This window comes from Coptis chinensis, chromosome 6 (genome assembly GCF_015680905.1).
Source record: "Coptis chinensis isolate HL-2020 chromosome 6, ASM1568090v1, whole genome shotgun sequence".
NCBI lineage: Eukaryota > Viridiplantae > Streptophyta > Magnoliopsida > Ranunculales > Ranunculaceae > Coptis > Coptis chinensis.
The window spans coordinates 1175351-1185196 of NC_141461.1; positions in this window are offsets into that span (position 1 = coordinate 1175351).

The following is a 9846-nucleotide window of genomic DNA, read 5'->3' on the forward strand; positions in this document are numbered from 1 at the left end:
AAATAATCACACATTACGTTAAAGAATATTTTCTGAATAATTATTAGTTGGAAGTCCACTCTGTAAGGGATACATACATATTTAACATTGCCTTTAACATTTCAGCATACACATAGTAGAACTTTGATTACTATACTCAAAAGTCAATCCAATCTTCAAGCTAGACAAAATCACTGCCATTTGTTCGAGTTTAAAAGAAGGTGGACCCCAAAGAAGAGCATGTGGAAGACAATCCAATATCCTCATGCATTTTTTTTTTAAGGATGAAGTTTCTCTAAAAATCTTGGTGATTTTTAATCTTGTACAAGTCAACATTGTAAGTGGGAAGAGCCTAAAAGCCGAAAAGGACCACATATCAAGGACCAAAATATCGATATCGGTTAATATATCGGTGTACCCAAAACCGATATATATCTATTTTTTGTGACCAGTCAAACCAAGGCCCAAAATATCGATATCGATAAATATATTGGTGTACCCAAAAACCGATATATATCGGATATATCCATTTTCAAGCTATAAACAATGTATTGATAGCTATAAACAATTCTCATAACTATAAACAATGTATTGATACACATGCTTCTAAGGGAAACCTACATCCCCCTAAAACCAAATCTTAAAAACAACACTTTCTTTTTAGCGAAACATTGATTTGGAGTTAACATTATCCTCAAGCGAGGAATAAACTTACAGTTATGTTATGGAGAAAACGGTATTTCAAGATCCCGTAGCTTTGTAGAGTTCACAAAGCTCGGTCATCTACATTTATAATATTTGCTGAATAATAGAGGAACAATTATACATTCGGTCTTCAAGAGGCGTCCGAACACATGAACCCGAACCGCTCCCTTCAAAGAACAAACAATAGCCGGACCTCATTTTATTAGTGTACATAAAGAGGCATACATATAATATTTGCTTTATTAGTGTACATAAAGCATTGTACATAAAGAATGAATGAATGAAAATCTGAATGAAGTCGAATGAATGAAAACTAATTAAGAACTTAAGATACAAAGAGGACATATTGCTCCATTATTTTAGACATATTAAGAAGTTAATATGACTGTATTGTTTCTTTATTGGTAGGGTGCTCTTTTATGTATCTTTGATCTTTCTATGTGGTTCTCGGGCAGAATGTAACCTAGGTATAGATGAATGCATTCAGAAATTTACAAGCCCGAAAATGGACGTAATTTCAATTTAATTTCATGAGTGGCACCTATATGTCTAAAATCTCAACCCCCCTTCATAATTAAAATACTAATTAAACCACAACAGTAATCATACAAAAACTGAATAAACAAGCGAACCAAGGGAACATAAAATAATTTTATATTATCTATGAAGTAGAAGCGAGATACTGCAAAATATTTACTGTCAAAATCCATTTTATTAACCAATATTTATCCAAATTCTGATTTTGAAGTCATTTTCGCTATACACCATCTTGGTTGAGCAAAAAAGAGTACCATGCAAACACAACACCATCGATTTGTCGTAGTACTTCAACTTGTCCAACCTTTAATTAAGTTTGTTTCTTTCCCGCTTTTCCATAACACAAAATAACAAAAGATTGATTAAGAATGAAAACTGAAGTCAGACCTCATTTACCTGTGCTTCAGCTTCGTCATAATACAGGCAATCAATCTTTTGTTAACCGCTCCTTCAATCATTCCAGAGATGAACAAAAGTATTGTACATAAAGAATGAATCAAATGAAAACTGAAGTCAGAATGAATGAACAAAAGCATTGTACATAAATAACAAAAGATTGATTAATAAATTAAAAGAATGAAAACCAAGTCGGACCTCATTTACTGGGCTTCAAGCTTCGCATTTTACTGTGTTGGTTGTGGAAATGAAACAGGGCAATTCTTTCTCTAGAGTGACGGCGCTAGGAAGGAAGGATAGGGCATACATAGTTTGTTTGAAGAATAAGATCCAATAGATCCCAGTGTTAGGGCATAAGGGAGCATACTCTTTGGGATTGGCTTATTTTGCCATGTCACAACTTAGAAAAGACAATGGTAACCACTGGATGGAGGCCCTGCGGGCCCCACACCATTGTGTTTTATTAGATAGATAATGCTTATGTAGGGATTGTTTGTAATGTTTATATTGGTCTGTATTAGGGGTGGGCAATGGGCCGGGTCACAAGTCTAAATCTCAAGCCCTGACCCTACTCTAAGCCCTCTTTAAAAGCTTTAGGGCCGGGTTTTAGGGTCGGGTTTTAGGGCCGGGCCTATATATTTTCTTCGTTTTACAAATGCCATTTTTTCATTGAGAGAGGTTGTTTTTGGTTTTACGTGTTACAAATAACCGCTTTCTATATTTCGCTTTAATGGTGTGGGACGGAAACCTTTAGTTATAGACTTGGTTTGGATGTGAATAAAAATATAATTTATAAGAAGTAAGTGAAAAAATAAATTGAGAATAATAAATTCTAGACTTTGATTTGATGATCAAAGGAATAAAGTCATATTTTTTTATTAGGCTAGTGCTCATTGTTCTTCATAGCTGCTATATAGGTTGACAAGTTTTTGTTATATAAGACAAGTTATTGGAAGTACCTTTGGGTATAAGACTGTAGGTGATAAATTACAAAGAACAATGTTATTTTAATTTAAAATATTTAACAAAGAGTTGGACAATTATGGTACGTATATTTATAGTGAAAATTTAAAACTATAACTAAGGCTTGGTTAGGGCTGAATTAGGGTCGGGCCTATGTTTCAGAACCTTAGCCCTAGTCCTGCCCTAGAAGGCCTTAGGGTCGGGTCGGCCCTGCCCTAAACTCTGTGAGGGCTTTAGTTGTAAGGGCTTTATAGGGCTTAGGGTCGGGTCGGTCAGGGCCGGGTTAGAGTCGTTAGGGCCAAATTCCCACCCTAGTCTGTATTGTAGATTTATTTTTATTATATTTTCTGTCAGTCTTGAATAAATCCAGTGTTTCTGATTAATAAACTTATTCATGTCTGTCTATATATCCATTCTGTATACCTTGCACAATGTAAATTTTGGATATATAATTTTGGACTGTCTTAACCTAAACCATTATTTCATCTAAGGACTATCAGTATCGCAATATTAGTAATTTTATGGTGGGTCTCGTCGCCTCGAGTTAGTTCGACTTTAAATGGAGCAAATTGATTGGGTTGAAAAAAATCAGCAAATTTGTTAGTATTTGCGTACATTACTTAGATTATTGCCCATCTTTGAAGTACTATTACGAGTTTTAAAATGAGTATCTGAGCCATTGGTTGATCCTTACGTCCACATCTTAAGATCATCAAACGGTAAACTAAACACAAGCTTCAAGGTTCTAGGTTCAAGTTTCAAAAACGATATCCTGGAAGTCATGGAAAGTAGGCTAACTAAACTAATAATGATAAAGTTGAGCATTTGTCCATTTCAGCTGAGGCATTGCTTAAATTGTCGAAAACTATAGCAGTTTCTTGATGTCAAGTATTGAACATCTTCACTTGTTGGTCGATAGGAGTTAATTTAGGTAGCAAGAGGTCGAAGCAATGGAAGAATTTTCATATTTTCGCAGAAGTCGAAGTTATTCAGGGTACAAGCAGCTGGCCGTAGAGTCCCAGAGCTCCCTAATGCTCAACTGCTCAAGAAAACACCCAAGTGCTAAGTACGCTGCCCTTGTAAAAAAATTATCGCAGATAAATAAATGAAAAATTGTAGAGAAAAAGGGATGTTTTTTTCTATTTCACGTTCAGAGCGCACTGCTTCAAGAGCGAAGCGACACTTAACTGAATTTTCTCAGAAAGGTCAAATACAAGTTATCTGTGTTTGACGAATTTCGTGGGCATGTTAGAATTGCTCTCTTGTAATCTCTCTCTTTCTTGGTTTTGGAAAAAGTTAGGTTTTCCAAAACCTTGATTTTGTTTTTATACCAAAAAACAAATTTCGATTGTTCTTGAGCGAGGCCCACGAAATTCAGGTTTAAGCGAAGGGCAAATTCACTCGAAGCGTCGGTCGCTCTTTGTCTCTATGCTCTTGGCAAAAGCGGCTGAACGTGAAATAGAAAAAAACATCCCTTTTTCTCTACATTCTCCACCTCGGTGATATTTTAACACATAAAACCAAGCCGAACACATCCAGCAAGAACACATCCAGCAAGAAAGACTCGCAGTCAACTACCTCGAAGGGCTATGCCCACACAGGGCTCTTTCAAACATGTAGGATTTGGAGCAAGTCCAAACAGTGTTGGAACTTAACTCCGGTGACAACTTTTGTCAGCATATCAGCAGGATTGTCATGGGTGTCCACTTTCTCAAGTGCTACATCACCATCCTCAACGACATCCCGTATAAAGTGATAACGGACATCAATATGCTTGGTTTGTGCATGATGAACTTGGTTCTTCGCCAAATGAATAGCACTCTGACTATCACAATACAAAGCAACACTGTTCTGCTCAATACCCATATCATCTAGAAGACCTCGAGCCATAGTGCTTTTTCTTTGCCTCGCCATCGCCATATACTCTACCTCGGTAGTAGATAGAGCAATCAGTAGCTCGTCAGAGCATAGACCTCCAACTAACCGATTGCACCATGCATCATAAACATATAACCGGTGAGTCGATCGTCGTCTATCTAGATCACCGCATAATCGAATCCACAAACCCATCGACATAACAAGTGCCTCCACCATAAGCTAATCCCACATCCAAGGTACCCTTCAAGTACCTTAGTACCCATTTCACTGCCTCCCAATGCTGCTTTCTAGGATTTGCCATATACCTGCTTACAACACTAACTGCCTGGGAAATGTCTGGTCGTGTACACACCATAGCATACATCAAACTACCCACGGCACTTGTATAAGGAACATTAGCCATATGCTTTTGTTCCTCCACCGAACTAGGAGAGAACTTAGCTGAAAGCCTAAAATGCCCAAATTTAAAAGGTGTAGAAACCGATTTTGGTCTCCATACCAAATCATGAAATTACTTTTCTGAAGGTATTTTTCCGAGATACAACTATCCGCCGCTTCTTCCTATCTCTGTCAATCTCCATGCCCAAGATCTTCTTGGCTCCACCTAAGTCTTTCATCTCAAACTCGAGCTAAGTTGAGATTTCAACTTGTCTATCTCCACCATGCTTTTGGAAGCAATAAGCATGTCATCCACATAAAGCGGGGAGATAGATGAAGTCATTACCACGAAGCCTTCTAAAGTAGACACGCTAGTCATACTTACGGGTGTACTCATATGTTGCATCATGAATGTGTCAAAGCTTGTACCATTGCGGGCGATTGCTTTAACCCATACAAATGACCGATTCAATTTGCATACATGATCTTCTTTTCAAGAACAACAAACCCTTCGGGTTGTCTCATATAGATCTCTTCCTCCGTGTCCCCATGCAAGAAAGCGGTTTTCACATCAAGTTGCTCTAACTCCAAGTCAAAGTGAGCAACTAAACTCAATAACACACGAATGGAAGTATGTTTGACCACCGGGAAAAATACCTCATTGTAGTCGACTCCTTCCTTACGTGGAGAAACCCTTTACTACTACTTTGCCTTTGTACCCCGATCTTTGCCGGACTCGGGGAAGGACCTCTTTCTTTCCGAACACTCATTTACTGTCGATAGTCCTTTTGCCCTTTGGCAATAAAACTAGGTGATAAGCACCCAAAAGTGTATTATGAAACCCCATTGACACATATAAATTTGGTTAATTATGTGTTTAATAATCATGAAATAAATATATTTTCATACTTTTGCGTATTTTGCGGTAAACATGGAAATATTGGTTAAACCCGCAATAAAGCACGAGGAGCGGCTGTGATATATATGAATTCTCCCAAACCGCACGTAAGCATCAAACTTCCAAAGCTCCTACCTCTCGAACCAAGACTCGAACGCGACAAGAGAGTCGCCTCGGACAATCGTATGATGAACTCTACGATAGGCGGAAGTTGTAAAACTGCCTAAATACCGGACCGCCATCGGATCGCACATGAGCCCACTATGCGGGGCCACAAGATTGGATGAGTCATCAATCATGGAGCATGTCAAGACAAAAATAACAAATTATTGGTGCAAAGTTGACACCTTGCATGTAATAAATTAGATTATGTGTTAATAGTGAAAAAAAGGCAAGGTGTCACTTTGTTTTAATATGGTGGATAAAAATGAATTAATGTGGTTTGATGATTCACGTGGGAGGAAATGAGATTTCTCTCAAATGGAGAAGAAATTAGACAAGGGTGGGGGACACTCCATTTACTCCCTTGACTTATTTTCCTCACATGGCATTATTTTAGTTCCTTAGTGAAAAAAATCATAAGTTAGTTTTTAGTTTTTGTAAGAAGCTTGTAATAGTTTTAATGGAGGAAACACTTGTTTTCTTCTAGAAAATAAATATATCAGTGAGTTTGATTGTTTATCTTCTTCTTTTCTCTATCTCTCTTTTGTTTTTTTTAGTTTATAAATCTTTGTCCCAAGGATCATGAGTTAACTTCCCTTTTGGGGAGTTAATCCAACTCATGTGAGGGTAAATCAATTTTTGTTGGTTTGGTAGGTTGTTAGGAAAAACAACTAGCTCTACACCCTATCCCAAAATGATAGTTGGTGCAGTGTCTAGTTAGGAATCAAAGCAATGAGCTTAGAGATAAGTCATTGCTTAGTTTCACTTGCTAGCATGTGTGAGCTCTTAAGTGAGCCATACATGCTAGGGATCAAATCTTTTCTTCCATTAGGGGATTGTCTATGAGTCTAGGAAGGATCAAATAACCTTTTTCAAATCAACAACTAATGATAGTTTCACATGAGGAGGATTAACTCTCCACCTTTTCTTTCAAATCTGTATTTTGGTATTAAGTGCATATTTTCAAACTTTAATGTCTTTCTTAATGTTTGTGTAGGAAGGAAAACCTAGCATCAATATTATAACCTTACTCCTTAGTTCCCTTTATTGTAACATCCAATTTGTAGTTGTTCTAAACTTTAGGTTAGTTGAATCCTTATTCCAACTCTCTACGTAAACGAAGATCGTGAGTAAGGAACTTTGAGTGCTTTTGCATCAATTTAGAGTTCAAACCTCTAAGTAGTAGTAAACAAGCATATATCAAATGGCGCCCATTTCTTTGTTCTAAAGCAATAGAACTTGGGCTACGATCGGAAGTTGCATCGCGGGGAACCCCATTCTCTTCCTTCCTTTCCTTTTTCGTTCGTTTTTTTTTTGTTCAAATTTCAGTATTTTTACCTCGCAATAGACCTGTTCGGCTCACAAATTTTTCGTTCCACTTCCGGTACCAAAAGTTAGGATCGGGAAACATCACCGCAGCGATTATAAGAGTGTTGTAAAAAGTTGAAATCATTCTGAATTAAGCGACACGCGCGGCGCGTCGGTCGAAGTCGCGACGCCAGAAGCCTAAATATCCGGCCCAGACGAAAAATTCGATAATCCTTTGGGATTAATCGCGTCAATTTAATTGAAACGTTTGTTTTGAGTTCAAGGAAAAAAAGCCGGAAGCTACAGGTTCCAAATTTTCGATATTATTGTAATTTTTTATGTTTTTCTGCATGTATGCCATGTATATAGTATTAGGAAAAATTTATGGATTATTATTTACGTATTAGCCTAGAATTATGTATGAATCATGTGAATACCTTTTGTGAATATATATATATGCGCGTTAGCTGGTCATGAATTACATATTAATGTATATATACATACAAATGGAACTGTTTTGCATGGTTATCTATATATCTATATCTAAGTCACATGTTTAGCATATATATTACCGAATGAGTGATTATTTGCATGTTAGCATCTATAACTTAGGAGTTATACATAGTAATTAGGATGTGTTTTGGTATTTTGGCCATAACTTTGGCTACGGTTCTCTGAATCACACGTTTTCCTAAGCTAACACACTCACTTGAGCTCAAGGGCTACATAGCCCACCACTTCTCACTAGTTGAGGACCTATGCTTCTAAGATAAGCTCAGTGCAGAACGCTTACTAAAGCATTCAGCTCACTCAAGCTCCAAGGCTCCCTCGAGCTACAACTTTCTTACTAATTGAGAGCCTACACTTCTAGGATCAATTCAGTACTTGTCAAACCAGTATCACTTGCATCTTCAGTCACTATTCCACGTGCTTCCCACGTGTGGAATTACTCTCTCATCGTCACCCCCGTAGGTGGAGCGACCTAATGAGAGGGGGCTGTGTGAGGGACTAATATACACAACCAATGTATATTATACACGTGTTTAGCATAAATAGAAATACCACACCGACCTCATGTCCTCGTCCTCCGAGCTCGCTTCATAAGCGACTCACCTTATATAGGTGATCTACTTCGGCTCATACTACAAGCAACGACACCATTGCTCGATCTAAGATGTTCGTCCTATGAGCTCGCTCCAGGGTGACACAGGTCCAACGGACGAGCTCACGCAGAACGCTTCATCTCATGACATCATCCCTTGTCCAGATGCAATCATTACCAGAGATATGCTTACACATCCCATCACCGCAATATACGAACCACTGCAACCACTCCCTATCATTACGGGATTCCTACCAACACCAACCCTACACGCATCCCTAATCTCAGCCACATATCTGTACCCGTCGGTACACGTGTTGCGCAGATCTACATGCTCAACAATTATAAATACCCCCTACATGAACTACGTCAGACCTGATTCTTCTCTCCCCTCATAATCGATAGATAGATACGTAGGCAGTTCGCTCAACAACGAACTCGGTCTTTCCAATATTCAACCCCTTCTCCTCCTAATCTTATATGTAAAGGAAAACTAAAACGCTCATTTACAATTATTATTAATACGGTCTAAGAATCCAATTCGTTAATTTTATATATTTTTAATTTTTTATGGGTGGAGAACCAATATTTTTTTTCTCTGTTTAGCGAGAAATTGGTCATTTCGGTCTATTAATCGGTAAATTCGGTAATTAAATCGGGTTGGTGAGAAAATTTTAAAAATCATTAAAAAAAATAATTGGTTTGCAAACGGTACGGGCGATCACCGAGATGACCGATATTGAATATCATAATAAATTGCACATCAGGTCTACGTATAAGATGCTTCAACTTTATGTACAATTACAATCTCACTTACCAAAACGTGCTCTTCAACTTGATGTACAAACTTTCGGCTACTTGAGGCGACCACTTAAGGATGTCAATATGGCCCACAAGCCCACCGCCCGAGTGGCACATGAGCCAAGAAAGCCTTATAACTACCCACGGCCACAGTTTATTCGGTTGGTAAACTGTAAAAGCAAACAGAAAGTGAGTGGCAAGAAGCTAGGAATGAAGTGAGTTTAATCCTCAAAAGTCAAAATGCTAAGACATGCTTCAAAAATCTTTACTTTCCTTCACTTCAAACCCACCACCTCATTGTTTCGAACCTACTGCACCAATAAGAACACCACAGGTTACACACAACACTTAACAAGTCAACAGCAAGAAGCACTGAATGCAATATCAAATAAAAAGTCAGTTTTCATCACTGGGTCAGCAGGAACAGGTAAAACTTTCTTGGTTTCAATAGCTATAGACATTTTAAAGAATGATGTATACAAACCTGGTGAAGTGTTTGTTACTGCATCAACTGGTATTGCTGCTTGCGCTTTATATGGACAAACTTTACATTCATTTGCTGGTATAGGACTTGGGGTTGGTCATAAACATGATTTACTTGAAATGGTTGTTAGGAATTCTGATGCTTTTGAAAGATGGAAAAGTGTTAGAGCTTTAGTTATTGATGATATAAGTATGATAAGTGGTGATCTTTTTGATAAACTTGACTACATTGCTAGAACTTTGAAGGGTCGTGTCC